Source organism: Anser cygnoides, chromosome 1 (assembly GCF_040182565.1).
Source record: "Anser cygnoides isolate HZ-2024a breed goose chromosome 1, Taihu_goose_T2T_genome, whole genome shotgun sequence".
In the NCBI taxonomy this organism is placed as follows: Eukaryota; Metazoa; Chordata; class Aves; order Anseriformes; family Anatidae; genus Anser; species Anser cygnoides.
Genome location: NC_089873.1, coordinates 165,951,223 through 165,978,930, shown reverse-complemented (window position 1 = coordinate 165,978,930; position 27,708 = coordinate 165,951,223). Strand labels below are relative to the sequence as shown.

Sequence of the window (27,708 nt, the reverse complement as noted above, 5' to 3'; positions counted from 1 at the left end):
TAACAGGGTCTTCCCGATCTTTCAATCCAGTGCCATATTACCAAGAGTTAATAAGTAACTTACATTCTCTCTTTCATGAATTTGACAAGCTCCACATGAAAATTGTTCCTTTAGGGGCTTTGCAACCATTCTTCATGTTGGAAAGCTTTATTTTTTTCTGCTGTAATTCATAGAAGAAACTATTGTCATCTATTGTATACATTTACTATGAGCTACTCTTATTTTTATGACAAGGCTGAAACTTTTTGTTTTTTTGTTTTCTTTTGTTTTCTTTTTCACAGAAGTTGCCCCAACACACTTCTAGAAGATGGTCTTATCTTGTTTTGGTCCTTGCTTTGGACTTTTAATTTCCTCTCTAAGTGTGTACTTAGATCCAGTCTTATTTTCCCCTATATTAGGATAGAAAAGTGAAGATGAACACTCTTTACCTTGTCATTTACACAGAACAAGGACTGTTTTGGAAAGAGAAAATGCTGGTGCTATGTGTTATATTTATGTTGGCTCACTGATGAATAAAATGAAATAATAGGTATCAAATGTTGGGGCAAGTTGTTCTATCTCTATAGTTTTAGAAATGATAGTAGTCAAAAGATCTCTCCTTCTGTGATTGCTTTGTACTTTTCCATCATTTACTGCAATAATTGCAAAAGCAAGTGGTAGAATGGGTTTTAACCCATATTTTATGGGTCACAAATGGGCTCTAAAAACACTGCAGTCTTGCAATTTCATCTAGAGATAATTATTCAATAATGCCAGTAGTAAATTATTTGCTGCTCATATACTTCCTAATATTCACTACCTATTCCACCATTTTAAAGAGAAAGTACATTTGCTAGCACTTTGAAGAATTGTACACATAATGAGCAAACCATTACTCCATCACTGACTGCTCAAAGTAACCCTACCATTATAAGTGTTTGACTGTAATCAGATATACCACTGTCACTCCAGACCTAGTGTCCTGGAGTTACTGACCTGCATGGAGTTGCCTCCTCATCCTCAACAGATCTCAGTAGAATCGCTCTGGGTTCACATGTGTGTAAGAAAGAGAGGTCAGAACCTGGCCAGAAGTCAGTGGGTTTTTTTTTGTTGTTGTTGTTGTTTTTTGTTTGTTTGTTTGTTTGTATCCTTAGTATGATTGGAATAGATAAATTTGGCGATCACAATGTTCACCTTTTTTGAGAATCCTTTATCTGTGAAGAGAGACAGATCCCCGGAGAAGAAACCCATCATTATCATGAGTACACTGTGTCCAACTATTTCCACCAGGTCTCGTTAAGTGCTGAGGGTGCAAAATTGTACAGGTTTTAAAATCTGGCACAGCTGGTAGCAGTATCTCACCTAGCTTCAGGCATCAGTAATGAACAGTGGAGTCAGTCCCCCTGCAACCCCCTTTTTGTCAGCAGTGAAAAACAGGAATGTTGTAAAGCATGCTTCTTCTGAACAACTTTAATCCTCTCCATTAGAGTGAAGGTAATCACATTCTGAATGTACCGATATGTGTGCATCAAGCACACAGGAAATTTCTGGTTCAGAAAACCTGTTCTGGTTCACTTTCTTCAGGCAACTCTTACCCAGTATGGTAAGAACTCATATAAGACTTTTCTGTTATAAAGTTGAAATCAAAAACTGAAAGAGAGGCCATAAAATCATTTTAACACAGGCATAAAGGATTTAAACTTCTGTTTTCCAGGATAATATTGAAAAAAAATAATAATGGGGGCTACCAGCTTGCTTTTTTAGAGAACTTAATTCATGTAGTGATGACCGGCATTAAATCATTTTACTGCAGAGTGATCAACCACATCATCACCTATAATTTACATGCAGAGTAGACTGTGCATTATATTTCTAATTAAATCTACATTCTATTTGCTTGTCCATTCCAGAGATGTCAAAACTACCTTTTTTGTTTTAAATTATAATTAATTTAGGCAACTCAGATTGTTTCCACACTACCACAGACCCAGCTACTGCTTGCAAAAGAGTTGTCCTATAGTCAAGTAAAATTGCATGATAAAACCAATGGTAAATTAATCCAGAACACATCCTTTACCTCCAATAAAACATGACTGGGAAAAAAATACACTGTCAGCAGTTTCACTACTAAACCATTGTGTTAAAAGTTCTTCATAAAGTTGATAAGTTGGTTCTGCCACTGACAAAATAGCTTAGAAGTAACCAACAGAAGTGTTAGTGTAGTCTTGACTGCAGCGCCTTGACTGCAGCCTTCAGTATGCAGTTAGTGAAGGTGTTCTGCAGAAGTCTTTACAATGCCTTAGCATTTTTAGTAATAGCATCCAAACCACCTTTGTTTTCTTGTTAAATCTAGCTGGTGATGCTTTACATGTCTTTGCTTGAGGATCTGGAACCCTTCCAGGGGGTAAAAGAATCCTCTAAGAATCTTATTACATTATGTAAAGCCTCAAAAGAGAAAACATCAATTTCAGTTCTGACTACCAGTAAAAATGGCCGAGTCACACTAATAAAACTATAACTGGTCCTCAAAACAGGGCTTATGGAATTCCCTTCTACAGAAACCACTAAAAGTAGTTACCTGTTCAGTGTGTTGAGAGTGCACTTTGCATTATCAGAAAACTGAAGAAGAGAAGGAAAAATCCCAAATCCAAGGGGAATCTGTATCAGTATCACTTTTTTTTTTTTTTTGGTGTGAAATCACCATTTTTCACAAGACTCACTGCCCAAGTGGGTGCCCCGTACTAAAATTGCTGCTGGAGAACCTGTGAGATGGAGGGGACTTGTCAGAGCTGTGCTGGGTAGCTCACAAGGCACACTGGCACAGTATCTGTGTTAGCTAATGCCATCAGCTTCTCTTTCATGAGTATTTAAATCATCCCAAATTTTTTAAAAGACTTGTCATTGTTTCTCAAGTAGATAAAAGTCTCATTGCATTTCAGGCTACCGAGGCTGCCTTCTTCATGAGTTAGGTGATGTTAAACACCACTAAAAATTGATAAAGAATCAAATCACTGCCTAATTTACAAACTAACAGTCAACTGACACCACATTAAAGGGCTGATCAACCTTCAAAATTATTGCAGCGTGTTTATTTTTTAGATCATTTTCTGTCTTTGAAATGTCAAACACAGTGATCCATCCGAACTGCAAATGTGGATGAACATACACAAGAATGTCATCTGCTTGGAGAAGAGTTGAAAGCAACAGCACATGGATTCATTACAGAATTTATACCTGCTCTGCATAAAATTCATGAAGAACAATATAACCACTCAGACTCAGTGCTGTTACTTAATTGGTTTAACTTTTGAGAAGGATATACACCTATTAGCTGACACGGCGTTCAAGCATTCAGGAAAGCGAGGGTCGTTGTATCTGCCCCCTCCAAACCCTCCTGATGCTGAAATTCATGAATCTGCTGCTACAGCCCTTTCTCACACATTTCTGATGTAAATCTGATGCTGCACATTGTGCAGCTACACTTTTTAAACAAACAGCCTCATACTTGAAAAACTCATACTTGACATAGCCTGGTGTGTAATGAATTTATATATGTGACTGCATCTAAATTGCAAGTCTAGGTAGGAATTATTTTCCAGCGTTTAATGTCTTGGTACACTGTAGTTTCATTGAACGAAGTGGTGTAGAAATAATTCATAACGATGTCATCTATTTTATTTCACTAAAAACAGATCCTCTTTATCCCTGGTATCCCATTTAAACAGCATACTGTTACAGACAATTTAGGGAATTTTAAAATGATGTAATACAAAATACAGTTTATGTCTTTCAAAGTAATCTGAAAAACTGCATGATCAGTCACGCAGAGGACAGGTAGAGAATTCATTTTAATCAACAATTTCTAAAAATCTTGCAGGCGGGAACAGAATGATGTGTAACAATGGCGGATACAGAATTCTGCTTTGGCAATACTGAAAACATGTATTCATCATCATTAAAACTTGTTATTAAATGTAGTTAATAGACTAGAAATGCAACATTGTTGATGTCATTAGTGCTACACAGAAAGCTTATAATAAAGTTCTTATCAGCAAAGCACTTAAGGATCTGCTTAAATCCTTGTGAAATTAATAGGTGTCAAAATCCAGGCACAATGTTAAAGATGCGCCTTTGTTGAACATCTATGGACTCAAATGTGTGCCTTTTTGAGTGTGGGGATCAATGTGAACATTGTTTGAATTATTTTTTCAAGTCTTGTAATTACAGTACAGAACAACAGGTTCGGTGAATGTATAGTTTTGGTCCCAATGTGTTATCATCAATAAAAGTTTACCAGAAGCAACAGTCTCAAGAGACATGTTTTGGGAGGCATCTCCAAATATAGCTCTGTAATTAGTAACCATTTTGTCAAGTGTCTAGAATAAATACTTTATTAACACTAGGTTTAAATGAAACAAAAAAACCCAACTGCAACAACAACAATATATAAACCTTTTTCTCCTCTAAATTTAAGGTTTAAAATTATATTTTAAGCTTAAATTTGAGCTGTTGTCATTTCTTGTGTTTCTAGTCTACAGTGTTTATACTGTATCAACTGAGGATACTGTACCAGCTGTATCACACTGTAATAATCTCTGATTTCAATACACGTCTATTTGTTATTGCTTAAGGCTTAATGACTGTCTGAAACATTGCACTGAAAACTTACATCAGTACATTGTATAAATTAACCCTCAAAACCTTCCCTCTTTGTTGTATTTAATGGATGTATTCTCTCTTTCAAGGTTGACCCATGCAGCCCCACACCAAGTCTGTCTCTTTTCTCTTACTTCTTATACTTTCAATTTTGACAATTTTTGTTGAGTTACTGTAGTTTCCAATCCATTCATGGCTAGTTCTCCATTGATTTTGTAAAATGCTAACATTTTCATCGCAATATTGCTGATGTACATCTGAATGCCATGCAGAAACCCAGCTGTCATCACAGTTCAGAACAACCCATGGTGAATTTCTGCTTTCAGTCAGATGAACAACCCCACTCTTATACAATAAAATATGTTTTCCATAAATTTACAAGAACATCTGAAATTAACTTTTCTATTATACTTTCATTCTTTATTACTCATGTTCCACCTCAACTATTCTGCAGACGAAATCTCAGGCTAAATGGCCTACAGTGATCTAAGCTCAGCCTGTTGGTTTATTGTCATATTTTTTTTCCTGCAGTTGTTCTTATATAGGATCTTGCTATAGAAAGGTCCTATACATATATATATCTTATATTGTATATCTTATACCCGGCTGGCAGCTAAACACCACACAGCTGTTCGCTCACCCTCCCCCCTCCCTCTCTGGGATGGGGGAGAGAAACGGGAAAGTGAAGCCGGTGAGTTGAGATAAAGACAGTTTATTAAGACAGGAATATAATAATAACAATAATAATAATAATAGTGATAATGATAATAGTATTAATAATAATAATGTGTAAGAAACAAGTGATGCACAATGCAATTGCTCACCACCCGCTGACCGATGCCCAGCCTATCCCCGAGCAGCCGGCCCCCCCACCCCGGCCAGCCACCCCTATATATTGTTTAGCATGACATCAGATGGTATGGAATACCCCTTTGGCCAGTTTGGGTCAGCTGTCCTGGGTCTGTCCCCTCCCAGCTCCTGCTGCGCCCCCAGCCTGCTCGCTGGCAGGACAGAGCGAGAAGCCGAAAAGTCCTTGGCCTGGTGTAAGCACTGCTCTGCAACAATTAAAACATCAGCATGTTATCAGCGCTCTTCTCATCCTAATCCAAAACATAGCACCCTACCAGCTACTAGGAGGAAAAATTAACTCTGTCCTAACTGACAATCTTATATCTTATATCTTATCTTATATCTTATATCTTATATCTTATCTTATATCTATCTATCCTATGTTCTTATATAGAATCTTTCATGTCAAAACAAAGCAACAAGCATTAATCACCCCCAAAAAACCAAACCAAACCAAACCAAACAACAACAAAAAAACCACACACGAATGATTGTTGCTTCTGTCCACATTTCTGTGTACATTTTCCCACTGTGAATAAAGAATTTTAAATAAATGACCAGAGATTTTTTCTGTTCTGCATTCAGACAACTAAACACTAATGAATTAAATCCATAGATGTGTAAGACCATGCAGGGGATGGCATTAGTCATTGCTTTAAATATAATTCTTATCTAGGTATGTGAGAAAAACAAAGTACTCACATGTACAGACACATGGATGATTTTTGCTTTCAATTCTCTCAAATCAAGGAGGGATTAATTTCGAAAGAATCAGACTATTGTGAATTTAAATGCTTAAGAAAAGAGTTATTGCCAGTTTTTCAGTATGCATAACTGCGGTTATTTTTGATAGATCCCCCAAACTCTGAGAAATTACGGATATTGACCACTCAATAGAGGATATTAAGGCATTTAATTTTGTTCATAAGTAAATATGCTAGTGGATGCGTTATTTTCACTTGAAGAAGTTAGAAATGAGACATAGCACGCAGTTGTCAAGGGACTGCTGATTCAGACTTGTAGAACACTTTTTAAATTTGCATTGTTTTCAGCTTGTTGAAGTCTTTACTCCTTTTTTTTTCCAACACAGAAGAAACGAACCCCAAAAACTTAAAGAGAGAAGAAAGTAAGAAACACCACATTTATCATTTAATTTATAAAAACTTAAGTATAGCAGTGTGTTCTGCTCTGCTAATGTAACTTTATTCTTTGTCAGCCATGTTCCAAATTTTGCTCAGTTGGCCCAGAAATCACCAGGTTCTTTCTGAAAAGCCTTTTCTTGCCATGCTGCCTGCCCTGACAAAATTTTCTTCCTTCTTGAAACTCTGAACCATGTCAGAAATGGTGGAGATAAAACATGATAATTTTGAACCAGGTGATAGACTCTTTCTGAAATGATGGAAACAGAGGAGAAACACACACTGAAGCTTTCTTGTAGTTCAAAGTCAATCATCCATGTGACGTGGTTCTATTGGAAACTAGGCTTCATTAGTTCTGGTGCTCATGGTACTACTTGTTTTTAATTAAATTACTAAATGAGGGATTACGTGCAGAGACTACACTGATACTGTAATTGCTTCCAGTGATGAAATTCAAATTTCAAGCCATGAGCTTCTGTAACACAAATGGATCCTTTATTTAGCTAGATGTAGAGCTGCAGTCAGTTAAAAATAAGGTAATAGTTTTATTCACAACAAAAGGACTGCTCTGACATTAACATGATTGTTCTGTGACCTTTCCAAACAAACATGCATTTAAACATGCACTCATACCAATGCATGAGTTTTATATAAATTAGAGCTAAACTTGACTAATAACAATAGCAGTTAGCTCTCTTCAGTTATAATCTGAGTTTATGAGACGTAAGTATACATTTTAACAGATTCAGAGTTTTTGAAGGTGGTATGAGCCACATGAGCACAAGTATTCTCACCTCTATTATTAACACTGGCTATAGAACTTAAGTTCTATATTACTGCATCTTGTGCAGTAATTTATGGTTGAATTACAGCTCAGCATTTACCAGAGAGTTGCAGGAAGAAGATGTATCTTGCCCTTTTAGGTCCTCAATGTGAAACACATGGAAAGGCAGCTTATTCCAAAACTCCAGGCTCAGAAGCAGAAAATACTCGTGTGCAAGAGTGGGACATGGATATTGTTGGAGTGTCCCTTTTCTTACTCCTTTACTAATGCCTTTCTTCCTGCCACATCTATATCTATATTTCATTTTGAAAAAATATCTGCCAACTTCCTTGGAAAGTAAGAATATAAGAACTGCTTTCTCTAATTTCGTAAAATTCATTCAAGTTCAAAGGCATCTTCTGCAAAACAGGAAAGAAATACTACTGTCACCCATACTGCCTGTTTCTTTACAACATGCCGATAGCATTGCTCTGGCACTGCACGTGGAAGGAAGGCGGGCTGTTGAAGCAAATTGTATATGTCATATGCAGATCCCACTTACTGTAGTATTTGCATTAACCTCAGCTCATTTACCATGTATGTCAGTATTTTGATTCAGGTATAAGGCGGTTTTTATTACATAATACGTTTTATTATTATTCTATCAACTTATACCCCTAAAGGTCCCAGTGGTCTCCATTTCTACCATTTGACTGTTAGCAGTGTTTCAAAGTAACCATCAGGTGCCTGTCCTTTTAGCATCTAATTACACTTTGTAAGAGCTTGATTACCAAAATGCATTAAACAATAATTAGATAAGGATAATTTACATCTAAACTATAAAGTTGAAAAGAACAATATAGCTAGTAATTGGCCTTGACCAAGGTAAATAATGTCCTCTTTTTTATTTACATTTGGTTTTCCCCATAAACTGCCTACTGGGTTGTACGGAAGTAAGAGGCTAGCAAAAATCTGAATCCCCATCCATCAGTATTAATCTCACACTTTACTGAGGCCCCATCCATTTATCTTTCCGACACAAATTAGAAATTCAAGAGTTTTAACAAATGAGCCTGCAAATGTAAACTTATTAGGCCATATATTTTTACTACACACTGTGCAGTGCCCTCCACAAAGCTGTCCCTTCAGAGAGTGTTTTCCTATTTTGTGTTATTGATGGCAGCTAACTAATCACATTTTTAATGTTGTCTTTGGGGAGGGCTGTTTGAGTGAATGTGGAAACTAAACTACCCAGAATAAATCTACCTTATTAAATGCTTGAAATTATGTGTCTTTTACAATAAAGAAACTCTCGAGCATTGTTACATTTGCTAACCTTCTTTTTGCAGAAATCAAAAGACTGGGATTAATTAAAATAATACATCAAAACAGGGTTTTGTACAGAATGTGTCTGCATGTGAGAGAAAGGCCAAGAAAAACTGGTTAATAGGTCTCTTCATCCCTGCTCGCTTTCCCCCCCATCAAAATATCATTTAAAATTGCTTTTAAACTAACCTTTTTTTAGCTAAATGTTGTAATTGTCTAGGCTCTCAGAAAATTTACTAGTGAGTGGATCAAAATGCAAGCCTTGAGACACAGCCCTCCTCTTGCACTCATCGCACAAGTTTGTCAAAGCTCCTGTGTGTCAGGAAGATTTCCTGAACAAAGCATTTCAGATTTTACAAAATTAAGTTATTTTACTGATAACCAATTCCTGAGAGTTTCTGTTAAGTGTCATATTCAGTTTCCTATCTGTTGTGTTTTTTTTTGTTTGTTTTTGTTTTGTTTTTGTTTTGTTTTTTGTTTTTTTTCAGGCATAGTTGTTCAAATAAATGTCTTTAAATTTCTAAAATTTTAGAGATGACTGGGCAAAGAAGGGACTGATCTGAATGGCATAGGCTTTTCTACAAGATCACATTTAAAACCTTTTAACATGCACAGATAAACATCTTTGACCAATGATATCCATCCTGTTTTATCTCATCTTTCTCAATGTTTAACAGAATGATGTAATTACTTCAAGGATCTTTATTACTTTGCTAAAAGGTGGGCTAAATCATTTTAACCAATGATCAGTAGAAATGCTAATTGTCCTTTTATTGGTCCCTTCCCAGCAGCAAATACAAACATGGGCAGCATCTAGATTCTCATTTTCAAAAATCAGGCGTATTATCTCTTTTCAGTATCTGAGCAGTGAAGGACAGCAGTTTGGTTGGATTAGGACCTTTAGAACTGCTCAAAGTAATACATTTCACTAGTGACTCCTCTAGAAAAAGCAGAGATCATTTTCTGGTTTTCAGATATGTTGGAAACTTGAGAACTAAATATTGTATTCTTTCCTAAATGGAAGCATGAATTTTAAACCTAGTACCTTATATAAAGAAAGGGTGGTAGTTTTGAAAACAAGGCCTGAGATGCCATTCATTTTGCTTTACGTGTGTGACAGCACAGATGTCTACTTCTACATAAGTCACAAATCAAAATCATTTTCCATTTATAGCAGTCACATTAGTTCCATGAAAATCTTTTTATCCTCCAGGCTAACTCGCTACCAGCCCTAAGAGAAAAGAAGCTTTAGCACAGGACAAGAGTGAGCAGTGTGAGTTTTATTTCAGTTTTCTTTATTCTTGCTCAAATATTTTAGTTAGTACAATGGACCAGTTAGTCATCACTTTTCTTAAGTAGACTTTAGATTCTACAGGGCTTATGAATTAATAAATTACTTGGGATTATTTTGTATCATCTGTATTTTCATTTTAAACATATGGTCTGCAGCTGTTGTCCCAAGCAAATTTACTACATAGTCATTTTTTTTTAGCTAATTATTTGAAACTGTTTGAATATTTTTTTTAACACTAATATGTACCAACTGAGAATGCTAGAGATGCCACTATAGTAGAAAAATTATCTAGCAGAATTTCAGAGCAATGTGTATTCTGCCTCTACAATACAACATATATCCTATAAATAGCACTCTAATGCATATGAAATTACAGATACTGTTATGTTGTTGAAACCCTATGTCTTGTGCTATAGAGGAGGTCAGGCAGGATGATCATAATGGTCCCATTTGGCCTTACGATCTATGAATTTCCAAGAGTTATATGTATAGTTTAAGCGTACCCTCAGCATGAGTTTCCTTATTATTTAGCAGAAAGGGGGGAAAAGTAACCTTATCCACAGTTATAATGTAATACAGGGGGTCAACACACTTTTTACCCAGAGGATAAATGTTTTCTTTTTTATATGTATAAAAAGAGCAGACAATTTAACATCCCTTCCCTTACATATACCCACAGACTATGGACATATGCATGTGTATGCATAACCTGCTAATCCTTTCTGTATGTGCTTATCCCTTTGCATTTTGTATTTACCTATAATCAAGAGCTAAATTTATGGGAAGCGGGTCAGCTTTGTTTAATAGAACATATAGGGAAGGATGGAACAATTGTCTCTCTTACATGCTGATGAAGTCAGTAGCAATCTAAAGCAAAATAAAAAGCAAGTTAATGGAAGTTTGTTTATTCTAACATCCAACCTAAGAGACTGAACTGAGGAGAAACCTTTATTTACCCAAGCAGACCTGGGAAAATGAGAAAATCCCCATGAATTACATGAAGGTACTTACAGAAGCAGGGGAGATTGTTTTTAATCAAACATCAATAGATATCTAGTTGAAGGATAAATGGAAAGTGTACATTTTATTAGAGCTGAGGGAATATAGCAAAACATTTTCCATTAATACTTGTTCAAAATTTTAAAACACATTTCTTGCCCTTGCTCTGTTGTGTTTCTATGACATACCTAGCAAAACATTTTATGGGTAAGGATACTGAAGGATACAGAACTTGAAGAAATTTTGCAATATATTTTCTGAAATTATATATCAGGCATTTACAACAATGAAGTAAAAGATTCAAGAATGTAATAATAGAATTTCCATGTTCCAATACCATTAAATCAGAAACAAAGCAAGAAATCGACATCTTGCATTCTTGTTGAAATCTGAGAAAAAGCACAAGATGGAATGGTAACTTCATTTATCTGTAAGCTTAGATCTTCCTATATAAGTGCAGATCACATCAATATGGTGTGAGTCTAAATATTTAACTCAGTTCTACCAGTTCTACCATATCTGTGAGATTTCCAGATCAAAACATTGTACAGTAAGTAGAGATAACAGTTTATCAGTAGATATTAACCTCACTGTTGAAGAACAGGGTAACTGAGGAATTTTGATTGCTCTCTTAATATGAAGAAAATGGTTTTTGAAAATAGTACTTCCTTTCTTGAATAGATAAAACTTCTGCCTCTTTAGTCACAAAGATAGTTCAGGACATTCCAGCTACCAGGATGTATTCTAAAACTGGGAGAAGCTGGGAAAGAATATTAGATACACTATGTACCATCTAGTTGAAGGTTACTCAGAGTAATCTAAAATTTTTAACAACAGTCTGGAAATCTTCTAGACCTCTTTTTGGTCTGGGTCTTCCTACAGTGATTGTAAGAGCTGCTACTTCATTGACATTTAGAATCAAATCTGTTGGCAACGTGGCTGTAGTTTGTGAAGTAGACAGGGAAGTTTCTTTGTTAGCTAATTTCTCGGATTTTCATTGCTCTTCAGTTTGATGTTGTGGGCCTGACATGCTAATGAACAGTCTCTTTCGAACACTTCTGACTCCGTCTTTTCCAAAACCTTTATTTCGCAAATGTTTTTTGTGTATTTAACATAATTCATTAATAAACTTGAGAAAGAGGGCAGGAGAAGAGGTCAACTTCCGAAAGCTGTTATTGAGGAAGGAGGAAGGACATGAAGTAGTATGATGAGAAGGAAAGATGTGAAGAAGAAAAGTGATACTATTTTAGTAGTCACAAACAAGGAAAATACATTGAGCATAGAGTACAGCATGAGTTGTTTCTCCAGTTGCATTTTTAAGGACAGTAGAATTCATTGTTAAAAACTGGAAAAAGAACAAAATAATGAGGAAGTAAAGGGCAGTGATCTCCAACACAGTGAGCTGTGAATGTTAATAACTTAAATTTCTTCTGTTAAATACATCAGACCTTGTCTGCCAAAGATCTTCCACAGTTCAGCCTGTTTAGCCTAGTAAAATGAAAGATGCAATGATATATGCCAGCTGTTTATGAATGCATCATGGAAGTAAACATAGTGAAGGAAGAAAAACTATTTAAAACACAGGATAGCTAACCATAGTTAACCTGGATGTGAGTAAGTCCAGGCTACAAATTAGATCCTTATCATCAGCAAAATATGTGCATTTTTTGTGAAATCATGCTGGAGAAACGGATTAAAATATCCTGCAGTTTTAAGAGGCCTCAATCAATTTTTGAAAGGGATTATGCCACAACTACCACTGCTACCCTGTGAATAGTGCATGACATGAACGTCACTTCAAGGACTTTTCCCCCTTCAACAGATGAAATGAAACTTAAATGCATTTTAAGCAAAATGATCTCATACTTATTTTTAAACAATATTTCAGACGTATGTTTAATTTGGTGACTAACCATTCTATTCATTCCAAAACAATTATTTTGACATCTTAGTTCAGCCAGGAGAAAATGTCAAATATTTGTATATTTGTAAATACCAGCTTTTCTTATCAGATTGTTTTCAGAGGCTTTCCATGGTCTTTATAGATTTGTATCTATACTATGTTCATGTTACTGTCCAGCTTCTTAAATGCTGACAGTTATGGACATTCAGAGTATAACCAACACAGACACAAAAGGATGATTTGGATACATAGATGAATTTGTTTTCCTTTTTTTTTTTTTTTTTTTTGCATTTTTGTATAGATAATCACATGGCTGAACCTCCTCTACCCTCACAATAAAAAAATAAATTAAAAAAAAAAGCAACATGACTTTCAACTGTTTTAATTGGTGACCTTCTGTTATATATTATAAGAAGCAACATGTAAATTATACAGGTAAGTTAAGGGAAGATGATTTGAAATAGAAACATGGTAGCATTTAAAAGCATGTTCAAAAGCTACGTCAAAACCCAGAGATTTGAAAAAAAAAAAAAAACAAACAAAAAACATAGTAATTTGAAGAGCACTTCATTCACAAGATTTCACACTAGTTCAAAACCAGGTATTAATTTGAAATAAATATGGCACATCTGTAATAGGCTGCCACAAATTACCAGAAATTGCCAGAAATAAGAATGTGTTATTTATTTATACCTTCTCAAGAAGAAAATCTTAAGTCTTAATTTTGAAATAATATAAATTCTACCTATATCAAAAGCAAAGACATTTTCAGGGTTTATAGGAGGACAAGATAAAATAGCAAAATGCAAAGGCATGTACCAGTAATAGACTGCAAAATCAATTTAAGAAGTGCAAGTGCAGTTGTCTTTCCCAGGTTTTTAATTATGTGTTTGTTTGCCATGGTGGCCTAATTTAGTCAAGTAGATGAGCCAACATTAAAAGCTGGTAGAAGAGGTAAGTAATCCCTAGGGTGGGCTGCTTGTATAGAGAGTTTAAAAGCTACATGTACAGAAGCAGAAGCCAACACAAATTTGAGAAGGGGGTCCACATGATAAACGGTGAAAAGCCAGCAAATCAAATTTTTCACAATTAGTTGAACAACAACTGTGACAGGTTCGGCGCTTAGCATTTTCATTTGTGTGCTCAAATTTGGTTATCCGTCCTCTTTTATGCAAATGTGATGTGACAGGAGAAGCTGGGAGCACTCAAGCAGGCCGATCACTCACAACAGGAGCTAGGTCTGCACAGCTGAGAGGCCTGGATTAAATGGACTGAGTGCTGATGGATAAATGACATAAGCCCCACTGAAAGCCTCATGAAGTGATTTAGAACTTCTTGAAGACGATGCCCAGAACATAAATTATATTTTATCCTCAAATTTAAAAATAGAGAGGAGAAAAAACTTCAGCTTCTACCAGTAAATAACCACATTTATAATCTCACTAAATCCAACGTAAGTTACAAAAACTATCTCTAATAATTGGTTATGCACCACCATCTAACTATATAACTCACTGCAGTGCCTAAAGACCCAAAGACCCCAAAAGCTGATTAAGCAATTAAAGCATTCACTTGACTTTGACAGATGGGAGCATGGCTGAACACATGTTCATGTACGAACACAGAAAATACTTTCACATTGTACGTGCAGGTGATTTGGAAACAAAAAATATCCAGTAAGAGAATTCTATCCTGCTGCAGAAGGTACAATAATCAAGGTGATGAATTGAACTAGAAAGCTTACTTACACATGAAGGGCTAAAGGACAATTTAACCACGTATAGCTCCCCCTTGGTCAGTTTATAGGAAACTGCAATTCTGTAAGTAGGTTTTCCAGAAAAAAATATCACAGCTTACTTCTTTGATTACAGCACTGCATTCCTTGCTAGGTTAATTTTCAAGATGGTTGATAATATTGGAGAGTTCAAGAGACCTCCAAACCTTACTAATGATAGGATATTTTAAATATAATGGCCTATTTGCATTTCAACTTTAAGACTTTATTCATTTTCTTTAATGAGACAATAAGGTTTCTTTCAACTCTTTATCTCACAACACCATCCATCATTTATTTTACACTTCCATTAAATCCAATAACTGCCATGGTCTATAAATTTCTGATAGCTAATTGCCATTTACTTGCATGCCAGCAACAGTACAAGCAATTGTTTTTTAAAAGTGCTCTTTTTCTCTTTTAGATAGTGACATTGCTAGGGAGGATGGATTCCTTGCAGAATAGTGTTAATTGTCACTGAAGAACAGATCTTCCGCAAGACCTTGGTCTGCCAATGAACCCATTAGCTGCTACTGGTGGAAAAGCTTGTCTTTTAAATGTATTGCACAACTGAGACAACATCTGAATTACTAAAACAAACAAGTCCAGCATATATCATACACACTGGAACTTTATTGTCAGTACTATTAAATTGCCACAGCAGAGAGCTGGATCAGCTATCCCAAGCCAGACACCACTCCCAGCAGTGAATGAATCATAGAATCATAGAATATCCCAAGTTGGAAGGGACCCATAAGGATCATCAAGTCCAACTCCTGGCACCGCACAGGTCTACCCAGAAGTTTAGATTACGTGACTAAGTGCACAGTCCAAATGCTTCTTAAACTCCAAGAGGCTTGGTGCAGTGACTACTTCACTGGGGAGCCTGTTCCAGTGTCCAACCACCCTCTCGGTGAAGAACCTCTTCCTAATGTCCAGCCTAAACTTCCCCTGCCTCAGCCTAACACCGTTCCCACGGGTCCTATCACTGGTGATTACAGAGAATAGGTCGTCTGCCTCTCCACTCCCCCTCGTGAGGAAGTTGTAGACTGCGATGAGGTCCCCCCTCAGCCTCCTCTTCTCCAGGCTGAGCAGGCCAAGTGACCTCAGCTGCCCCTCATACGTCTTCCCCTCTAGGCCCTGCACCATCTTCATTGCCCTCCTCTTGAGGCTCTCCAACAGTTTAATGTCCTTCTTGTACTGTGGTGCCCAGAACTGCACACAGTACTCAAGGTGAGGCCGCACCAGCGCAGAGTAGAGCGGGACAATCACTTCCCTCAACTGACTAGAGATGCCATGCTTGATACACCCCAGGACACGGTTGGCCCTCCTGGCTGCCAGGGCACACTGCTGGCTCATATTCAACTTGCTGCCAACCACAACCGCCAGATCCCTTTCTGCGGGGCTGCTCTCCAGCGTCCCACCACCAGTCTGTACATATAGCCAGGGTTGCCCCATCCCAGGTGCAGGCTGTCCTGTTTGAAGTGTGTATGAGTTGTTCATGCCAGTTGCCTTCAGTACCAGCGAAGAGTCCCAGCCATGTTTAATTTACTAATATTAATGTAGACTAAGAGGATGAGTACCAACATTGAGACCTGGAACAAGACACTGAAATAACCTACATCTCCAGTGAGTTCTGCTAAAAGCAGAAGCTACAAAGACATGCTGAAATGTGGTAACACTGGATGGGCAGCAGACTAAGCCCCAGCATGACTGTATGGCATCAAGGTATTTAGAAGTCACCACAGTCTACCACCTTGCAAAAGCTTCAGACAACGTGCTGCAGGCAAGAACAGTTTGCCTTACAAGAACATTGATGGACTTTTCTCACTGCTTGTTTGATTGTTGGGGTAGAAGTGGGAGTTGTAAGCAATCATTTGTCCTTTGTTCCATAAACCGTTGGTGTAAAGTTCAGAAGGACCTGAGAGTCCTTCCTCATTTAAAATTTCATTCAGTATCTTTGTAAACATAATTACAGAATTCATGCTCAGGATTCCTAACACATTGTCTTAACCACTAAAAATATTAAACAGAGGGGCTAGAGAAGACTAGTCATTTTTTGTTTGTACATTTGGAAGGAAATAAACCGTTGAGTTCTTCAAAAGGCAATGCATACTTTAGCAAACAACACAATACATGACATTTGGGTACATTTTAGAAATATATATATGTGTTACAGCAAGCTCTGAGATCTCTGTGAATTGATCACTGGATTCATGCAGATAAAAGAAAATTACTTCTCATTATGACTTTTGGATTCCAACAAAGATGTAAGATTACAATGTACCTTTCCTTTTATTATAATATTTTCATTTTATTCATTTTGATTTTTTTTTAATTACCTGATTTTAGAAAGCAATCATCAAAGTATACACAATTTCTCTCAGATAAAGATAATACTTGGTATGGTTCCTAAACCCTTAAGTGTTCAAGATCGCTTGCCAATCTTTTCAGAGAGTGAAGGGCAAGACAGGACCATTGATTCTTTGGACACTTGGAGGGATATCTGAAAAGAGTCAGGCAGTGAAATGCTTTGCACAGCAAAAGCGTCCACTTCTAAAGGTTTAGTTGACACAAACTCCTAATAACATGACCCACACCTTCCAGCTTATTTTGCAGCCATGATGACCAAAGAGGACCCTGTACTCCTGAACTACAACAGCTCATCATTATCATTCATTTTTCCATCTGAAATTATGATCTACCTGTTAAGGTGCTAGTGCAACTGCTTCCTAACTTGCTTAATCAGGAAAAAGGGTTAAATGGTTTAAATAACAGCAAAGATCTATTACTTGGCCTGTTTAAGGTAATAGATCTAACTCGGGCAAACAGGTTTGCTAGTATTTTGAAACAGCAAGTGACTGACTGCACAACACATCCCATAGGGTTTCATTATAAACAACAATGAACTCAGAGATTCCTAAGCCATCCAAAAGGAAACATCAAAGTGAGGTTTATCTAAACTGTTAGGTATCTTGGATGTTATTTTAACATTCCAGCTCGAAGCCTCTGTGAAATCACAACTCAGACAAGCAGTATTTCTTTGCCCCATTTTGTGGATTTAGCAGTATTTCCCAAATCTTTTACAGTTGTTTCTTCTGCAAGAAACTGGGCTGCCTCACAGGTGTGGCAGACAGCAGGTGGATTGCAAGAAATGGAATATGCACATTATGGGTCGTTTGACCTGCTTCGGAACTTGAAACCTCAGCTTCCATCTCAGCACCTCTTTCTAGCAATACAATATTGGTAGTTTATTTCACCTGCACCCAACAAGCTTCAACAATACCAGCCTTGATGCTGTCTAACCTAATCACAAGTCTTAAATATCATTGTACATCCCTGTCCTCACTCAGCGCTCTTCCCACCTGCTTGATTCCCCGACTGGCTCAGGTCCCTAAATGCCATCAGGATTGCCTGTGTTCCCTTCCAGGTTGTCTGCGCAGGTCCATTTGTAGAAACGATGTCTTCCTGCTGCAGCCTAGCCTCAAGACAGTTTTACTCAGATGGAAATTTAGGAAGCAAAGCGCAGACACTCTGGCTCATTCCTTCAGCTCAGCTTTCCACTGTACCACAGTGAGAGGGAAGAGGAAGCAGCAGCTTGTAAGTACGTTGCTGCTACTGCATTAGCATAGTACTGATGTAAGTCACACAGCCTTTGACTCAAAACTAGTCTAAAATCTAAAGTGTCTGACAAAATTCTTCCAAGGCTTCTTACACTTCCTTTGGAAGCAATCCTTAACTATCTGATAGGCTGCCTTTCACCCACCAGTACTACTGAGGTATATGCTGAAAAGAGCCAGAGTTACCACAGCAGAATCCCCATTTATATAGCTATGAAGGCTACTTTTTACTGACTTCCAACTGGTTACAGAAGGTCAGCTCAAATGCAGGGCAGTGCAGCTTTCAATTGAGGAGCTCATCGTTGATCCACAGCATTGCCTCATGTTTCTGAGGAGCCTCTGCTAGTGCAATGTTCTCAATGGCCCTTCTCAGCAATTACTCTTCCAATCTTTTGTTTGCTAAAAGCTTTGTTAAATGTTTTATTCTGGATCCTGAAAATCAGGGGTAAAAACGAGGAGGGAGAAAAAAAAAAAAAAGAGTTGATGCCAAACACATACAATAGAGAACAGCACAGTGGTGCTGCCTTCCCCCCCCCCCATGGAAGTAACTCAGGTTGAATCAAAACTGAGGGAAGAAGAGCTCTACTCATCCCAGCTACTCACTTCCACACCAGTATCCCCCACCACAAATATCTTTTCAGCCACATGGTGAAATAGATTAGGAAGACAACTCACTTATACTACCACATTTTTAAAAGCTCAGCTCCTTGGACACTAATATTAATCACAGAAATACCTATGTCAAGCACAAAAGACAGACAGGAGCGACCAGCCAGACTTTTCTTTAATATCACACAGTATCACAGTATCACAGATTTCTAGGTTGGAAGAGACCTCAAGATCATCGAGTCCAACCTCCGACCTAACACTAAGTACTCCACTAAACCATATCGCTAAGCTCTACATCTAAACGTCTTTTAAAGACCTCCAGGGATGGTGACTCCACCACCTCCCTGGGCAGCCCGTTCCAATGCTTAATAACCCTTTCGGTAAAGAAGTACTTCCTAACATCCAACCTAAAACTCCCCTGTCGCAACTTTCGCCCATTCCCCCTCGTCCTGTCACCAGGCACGTAGGAGAACAGACCAACCCCCACCTCTCTACAGCCTCCTTTAAGGTAACTGTAGAGAGTGATAAGGTCGCCCCTGAGCCTCCTCTTCTCCAGGCTGAACAAGCCCAGCTCCCTCAGCCGCTCCTCGTAAGACTTGTTCTCCAGACCCCTCACCAGCTTCGTTGCCCTTCTCTGGACTCGCTCGAGCACGTCCATGTCCTTCCTGTAGCGAGGGGCCCAAAACTGAACACAGTACTCGAGGTGCGGCCTCACCAGAGCCGAGTACAGGGGCACAATCACTTCCCTAGACCTGCTGGCCACACTGCTTCTTATGCAGGCCAGGATGCTGTTGGCCTTCTTGGCCACCTGGGCACACTGCTGGCTCATATTCAGCCGACTATCAACCAATACTCCCAGGTCCCTCTCGGCCAGAATACTGGCATAGAAAAAGAGAACATTTTGTGCAACTTAGTCCTGGCCATGAAAGAGTTACTTCTGCTTTATACTAGAAAATGAGTTTTTGAAAAACACTATAAAGTTCAGCAGTGGGCAGAAATTATCTAACAAAAGAGATTCAAAAGCTAAAAGATAGCTTAGTGTTTGTTAATTCAGGGTGACTCCAGAGAGTAATTCATAAGCTTCTAAATTAATATTTTTAAGGAGGTCATAAAATGTGAACTTTAGTAACTGCTATAGCCAATCAAGATCCCATCAATCCTGCCGTAGACTACTAAAACACTAGTAATTACTTACTCAAATTACTTTAAAAGTTTAACAAAAGCTTATCTACAGATAGTACGTAGCATGATAAACGGTCATCTTAATGGCATTGTAGTGAATGCTACTGGTTAATCTTTTTATTGCTTTAGATTCCAGTTTCTGGAATTTATTCCTCTAATACAAAGATATCTCTTCAGCGTTTTCCTGGTAAGCTTTCTTCCAAAAAAAATTAGCATTTAGTAAATGTGAAGGAATTAATGAATTTGAAAGGAAAGGCTAGCACAAGAGTAAACACATCAGTATTTTCCCTATATGTAGCATTACAGTAAATGAAGATGGAAAAGAAAAGGCACTTACCTTAAACATACTTGAAAGGGTTCTTCAACACAGAAACAGAAAAAGTAATTTTTAATGATTTTAATGTTATCAAAACACAAATGGAGTGAATAAATATAAGTAATACTGTGGGAAGTTCACCAATACAATATTACAAGTATGGACAGCATTAACCTGTTACAACTTCAAGTGTAACAATGACATGTTCTGTGGTTTTTCACTATATACCAACAGAAAAAAAAAATGTTCAATTTCACTCTGTTCAACATTGTCAACATGCTTATTTAATTTCTTATAGAAAAATAATTTTATAATTCAGGCCAGGAATTAAATCTGCTAACCAGCAGTTCATATGTTAACCATCTCTCAGCTTCTTCCACCATAAAGGCTCTTTGCTACTTGATCTCGCATTTTTCATCAATACAATACCCCCCCCCACAAATTTGGCTATATCACAATGATACATCTAAGTACGCAATATACAGGCTGTTGGTTCTGGGAATGAAGGAGTCCAAGCTCTAAAACTAAAGAATGCACATTTTTCAGATTCAAAGAGGAACTTTGCAAACTGGTAAAATTTTACCATAGCAGCAAAGGAAGAGAAATAGCCTGTAGGACTACCAGGGGTCAGATGCTTGAATATTGGAAACAGGTATTCACCAATTATTGACTTAGCAATTTAAACGTAGATAGATTTTTTTTTTTCTGAAAGATACTAAATAAAATACTCCTAGTTATAGCAGCAAAAGAACTCTCTGTAAAAAGATTAACCCATTTTAAAGGCTAACTAATAGATAAGTAGTTATGGTTCCATATCCATCCCATTTAATCACTGGAATAATGTATGGAAGCAAGGTTTTTAGATATGAGCAGGTAACATTTCCCATCACTGGAAGATTTAGTTTGAAAGATGCTCATAACTTCATTACTTAGGTATGGGAAGTCCACCTTTGAGAATATCTACAGTGCACAGTTCTATACTGCAACAAAGTTTTCTAAACCTGCTCACTTGCAGCCTACTTGGGTATTTTTTTGTGTTCTCAATAAAACTTGCATTTTAATCTTACAAAACTTTGCTTTATATGTGAATGTTATTGCACATGAGGAAGTTTTGAAAACTGCAGCAATGAGAAAGGTTAAGACTATAGAACTTTGTAAACCAAATAAATAGTATCTTACCATTTTTCTCTGTTTTCTAGAGTAAAGTATTACCATGGAAAAATATAACTAAAAATTGTATCAAAATATATATGAACATAGTATGTCTCTCCTACTTGCTGTCAAAGTGTTAGAACTATCCCATGGAAGATACATTATCTTAAACATTATCTAACACCTCTCTGAGAACAGCAGTGAGTAAATATTAAGCATCTATCAAATCTGAATGCAAACAGGGGATTGTGATGATTGAAACCAAAGTATTCTTTCAACAAGATTTTCTCCTCTGACAACAACTTCTGATAAGCAAGACTCCCACCTTTACATGGGCTCAGAGATACTGACTTGGAAGTTTTCCAGGACTTTGTAACGTATACTCCACAGGTGACGATCCAGCTGCCATCTCTTCAGAAAAAATGCAGATGGTGATGTCCACATAGCTGAATTTGTGCGTTACTAAGAACGTAACAAAATTAGTGATATTAGTACTTTCTAGTACTGTGCTTATCACTGCAAGGGAAAAAGAAAACACCACGTAATAATTCAAATGTGCATCCTGCATATCTTTGGCCTAAACGCGATTTCTGTGCATGGGTGTTGCACGTTCCATATTCCAGGTGGAGGTGCATGGGGAACAAGCAGCTTCCCAGTTCACCCAGGCATGACAGTGGAGGATATAAGAACTCTCAGGATGAACAAGTATTCCATATTATAGATGAAAAATTGCTTTGTGTAGTTGCACTGTACCAGTTGGTGGAGCTACAGTAGTAATTCTTTGATATATTTAACGTGAGTCTACCATAAAACAAAGATAACTGGTTACAGTGGTGAAATTACTTCACATCATTTTAGACTAGTAATTGCTTTTGCAGTTTATATAAAAAAATGTAATACCATCCCGCCCTGCCCCACCCCTTTGTAACAATTAACTTCTCTGTTCACTTCAGATGCCTTACTCTATATCATAAACCCCAAAGATTTTTATGGAAAGCTTTGACGAACAGAATGTAGCTACCCAAAGTTTTCTATAACTTCAGTTGTAATCTATTAAAAACTAATTCAACTCCCAGAGAAGAATATATGCCTCTTGTAACACAGAAATGTGCCTCTATTTTATCCAGATTTAAATACCTGGAGTCATATTTTATCATTGGTACCTAAATCCAAAGAGAGATACCTTATTTCAGTTCACACAAATAGAATTTCTGCTGACATGGTACAGATGGATACAGATTTCTGCAAGAAATGCAAATATTAGCATGAGAACTGAAACAGGAAAGATATTACAGAAGTGCTGAAATGGGAGCAAATTACTTCGAGTTATTGTCAGTTTCACTTGTGTAGCCATAGTGCCCTCTAGCATTCAAAAGAGAAAATACAGCACGTTATCTCAAGGAAAAGAAAATCCACAAAAGCAGAACTGTCCTTTTTTGAGCAGAGAAGGATAGTTTGTAAATGTGAGAAACAACATTTCTTCATGTTAAAAACAAGGTGCTTTTAAGGGAAAGGACAATCCTCTCAGCTTTTATTCATCAGAGTCCTGCAGAGCTAAGAAGCTTTGTAAAACGTGAGTTCTTGTACCCTAGAGGCATTTCTGTGCTTCACAGATCTCACCTACGCTGTATATGCATTAGCAACATGCACATGGCTTTAGCAAAAGTATATGTATATTTACATGCATAGATCAACATACATATTTGTGAAGTCTTTGTTTTCTCTACAAAGAGAAAACAATTTAGTGCAAACATCTTTATTGCACAGAAGTCTGTGCAAGATGAAGAATAAATTATGACCTTTAAAACCTAAAAAAAACCTTTTTTCATTTCCCTAGAGAACAAATTATTTCATGGACAGAAGACTTAGTCTGCCTTACAGTAAAAATAAAAATAAAAATAAAATAAAATATGAAAAACAGAAAGATCTATTTAGCTGCAGATCATTAGGAAAACATTTTGGAGAAGTTTGTGATTCCCTTTTCCTTTGCATTTAGAAGAACACTAAGCCTAAAAAAGCAGAAATTATGCTGTATTAACTGTGAAATGGTCATCTACACCATTCACATTTTGAGGCCTGTAAATAGAAGTGTGTATTTCAAATAATCTCCATAGCTTATCATGAGGAACTGTAAATACTGGTTTGCTTTTTTTCTTTCCTTTTTAAGAAAAATATATGCTAGGTCATATGAAAATATCTTTTTTGAAGAAAATATTTACTTGTCATGTACACATTACTTAAAATCTTGAACAAATTGTGTTTGTAACTTTAAAGATGATTTTACCCTCTCTGCATATGAAAGGCCAAAATAAAAATAAACAACAACAACAAAAACTCTACTGTAGATGTTTATCACAAAAGGGAGTTTTGAAGAGTACATGCCCCCATTTTTTTTTTCTCCCAGTTGCTGACAAAAGCTAAAATCCAGTTCATCAACTCACACAGACAGATTGTTGAAAGGTAAGAAACTGAGTTAGCCTACTGTGCTAACAGGAATTCCACAGATGATCCTGGAATTTAAAATATGTAAATTCTATGATCAGAAACATTAAAAAATAACCAGAGTCAGACGAGATGATATTCAAAGACATCTACTGGTCTCAGCATTACAAGCTTAGTGTAAGAAGAAAAGAAAATTAATCTTCAACTCATATGGACAAAGAAAAAAGTATTAACACTCAGGTAAACTTCAGCAATAACACACGAGGAATTTACAAATAACGATCCATAAGGAAAAAAAAGAAAAAAAATCCTTATGTAGTATGTTCTTGAAATCCTTCTCATTAGCAATCTAAAGGGAATTCAAATAAAGACCAAAATCAGTCTATTTTTGTTACAAGTGTTTTTGATGTCTACAGATTCAAAAAGGTTCAGAATGAAACATGCAAATGCATTAAAATAAAAAATGAAAATTATTTTTAAAACAACCAGTATTCAGACAACAGTAAGACAAGCACACTAGGGGATTTACCATGGTCTACATGAGTCAACAAAAAACAGCAGTTTGTTTTTAATCGAGAATCAGTTTACAACTATATTGGCTGAATGGAAAAACAGATTTTCATTTTTCTTTGTGAAAACTTGACCAAGAATGCCTTGTTTGTCTGACTTAACGGTTTTACTGGAAAGTAATCAAGTGCTGTAATATTAGTACAGTAAGGAACACCTCAACTCAGGATAGAATGATAAAGAACCATCAAAAGTATTCACTTTCATAATTAACTCCATTTCTTTTTTCACTAAAATATCAAATTTCTGCTATTTGTTTCAGTTGTTCTAGTCTTAATTTGTTAACCGTAACTTCATTTTTTAATTGCTATAAAATTTAAGCAGTATAGGATTAAATCCAACCATACCACCTTTAGTTGCAACGCTAGAACAACGCTGAATTACAGTAAATTAGGTGCATAACTGAAGGTCTACACCCCTTTATGTTACTTCGTGTATTGGTACAAAAGTAGTATAAGACAGTTGGAAAAAAAAAACACAACCCTGCCCCTCCCCACATCTATATTTGGAGACACGACCTAGGTTCAAGATATATCAGTTAAAATATACAGGGGACATAGGAAACTTCCATTAGAACTACTCTGAGTCTAAAATTTTTGTGCATCTTTTGGTGTTCTTTTATGCTCATGAGACAACTGACAATTACAAATGTGTCCATTCCACCTAAAAAAAATCCAGTTACCTGGATAATATTTTGGACTCCTCGTCTAGTTAAAGAAAAGAGACTGTTTTCAGAGAGTCATTTGGGAAAGAAGCCTATTTTAAATGCCTGAAGTTATATGAATACTTTTCCATGGGTGCTTTTTCTATTTACAGAATCATCTAGATTGGAAGAGTCCTCCAAGATCACCTAGTCCAACCTTCTTCTATTTAAGAAAGACTTCCTGTGACTTGGCTATAAAGTCAATCATGCACCTTTGTGCTTCAGTAAGAGATAACTTGTATTTCTTCTGTGGGTTTTCCAATTTGAAATAAGTGGTTTTTAAGAGATGGAAAAATAACTACAACACGGCCTACGCATAACGCTTGAAAGAGGCATTCTTGCTGTTTTACTGTTGACAGCCTGAATTACCGAGTCCCATTAGTTAACATTTTCTGTCATTTACCAAATGTGGTTCACTACTATATTGTCGTTGAACTATGTATCAGATCACATCTTATTCAAGTACTTCACACCATCTAGTTGGAAAAGAAAATACCTTCTTAAGTGTTTACCTTTTTTCCAAAGAAATTTGGAAAAGCTTTCTGGGGAAAACCAGGGTAACCCATTCTTGGTGTTTCAGACTAGGAAAATCCATTTGCAGAACTGTTAAAAAGAATACAATGATTTAGCTAAGTACAGTGGAGGCATACTTAAGAACGCATTCAGAAAGATCAACTAAGTAAAGAAAAGAATGAAAATCAGCAGGATGCTTGGTTTGTTCGGTCAAACAAGGGAGGATGCAGCTCCACATAACAAGAGATTTCAGTGAATGCTGAACTAATAAAGGTCTGACTGGACTGAATGGAAATGATAAGAGTTGGTTAAGTTAGTAGCAAGAAATGGGAGAGCAAAGCTAGGCTCGGAATACAAGGACAAAACAAGCCCAAAAGAAAAAATCAAGGAAATTATAAGGACAGAAAAACATACAGCATCAATTTATATTGCAACCAGGAAACCATTACTTTATGCTGAACGGCATCCTGTCAGATTAGTTTCAACTGAAACAAGTATATAGGTTTGTTTTTAAAGTGGCAGTAAACCAAACTAATATGATCCAGGTGGTTTTCAGTCATTCAAAATGACACAAGATAACAGCAGGGGATAAAACATGACAGCAAGACTTTCCCTGACATCTTTCTTTAGCGGAAGTTTGGGTAAGGAAGGTGCTGAAGACTTTTTCCCCTTACAGGTAGGCCAGGTTGCAAACAATTATTAAGAAAGGAATCTTCCATGCATCCTGAATTGAAAACAAGCAAGGAAGCAAAGAAACAAGGAAGCAAGGAAACAAGGAATAATCATCTTAAAAGTACATGATACAGCAATTTCATGTGTTCCATAATAAGCATCCATCTAAAGAATACACTAATATTTATCATTAGCTTGTGCTAGGACTTACTGCCAGTAAAAACGCAAGTTTGAGTAGCAAAGCACACCACACAAGCTTACAGTAGCATGCACAGTTTTTTCCCAGGCTGTACCTGTTCTGCAACACAACACATTAAAAACTTCCACCTTCTGGACTGTCAATCTGGCAGTCTTCAACTGTACTAAATTATTAAAAAAGAAAAGTAGAAAAGCTTGTATTTAATTCAGTGAACTAGAAGTGCTCATTGGATAAAAAGGTTCTTAAAATATTTTATTTTGCCTTAAATTCAGTGTAAAAGGAAATCAATTTCCCAAATACAATTCATTATGGCAAGATTTAGAACTTACTTTAACAAGCATGGCAGTCAACTGTGATATTTCAATGTGAAACTAAGCCTGTACAAAAGTTTTAAGTGCATATTTTTTTCAAGCATGCACACAGGGACACAATAAAAAGAGCCAGGTTCTAGGCTTCAGAAAACCTTCAAACGACTGAAAAGCAGAGGACAAAAAGTCTACAGTGGAAGGTCTTCTGTCTAGGATACTGCTATTTCTACTTTCCTCTGCTTGTATTATGGAATTAAGAAAAAAAAAAAGGAGGGAGGGATGGGGGAAAGGAGAGAAGTGCAGGTGAGCAGCTCTCTCTTCTCCCAATAGGCAAAACACAAGAACTACAGAAAATATACTGTTAAATGAAATACTATCCTTCTGCATCTATTTGATTGATGTGATAGTGGTATTACACTGCACTCATTAATGAGTTGATTAAAAAAAAACTAATATTTAATAAAGGGCTTTCAAAAAAATACACAACAGCAAAACACCACTGAGGGGAAAAAGAAACAAGTCCTTTAATGTGAAGAGCTAGGGAGTTCCCCTTCCTAAGTAAAGGAGAAACTTCAGAACTCACACAGCAGAATGCCCTATTACAGCTAATTAAGTATTTCTGCAGAGTAGGAATTCTACTTACATTTCATGTATGTACATTTTCACATAATGAAAACAAACTATAGTATGAATGTAGTATCTGCCAAATACTACTTCTGAAATAGAAAAAAAAATGTAATTCT

At 36.7% G+C, this 27,708-nt stretch overlaps 1 protein-coding gene across 2 annotated transcripts in view; it reads right to left on the bottom strand.

Moving 5' to 3' along the window:
• Positions 1-12,074: 12,074 nt before the first annotated feature.
• RBM26 (RNA binding motif protein 26) overlaps positions 12,075-27,708 on the bottom strand; it is a 68,493-nt gene continuing 52,859 nt past the window's right edge. Inside the window, exons 23-25 of one of the 2 annotated variants that reach the window (XM_066987181.1) lie at positions 25,786-25,876; positions 22,745-22,803; positions 12,075-22,023 (exon numbers count right to left, since the gene is read on the bottom strand). The gene's annotated coding sequence lies outside the window, so the exon portion shown is untranslated. Of the gene's footprint in view, positions 25,877-27,708 lie in introns of both variants that reach the window. The other variant, XM_048047467.2, reaches the window with a different exon arrangement.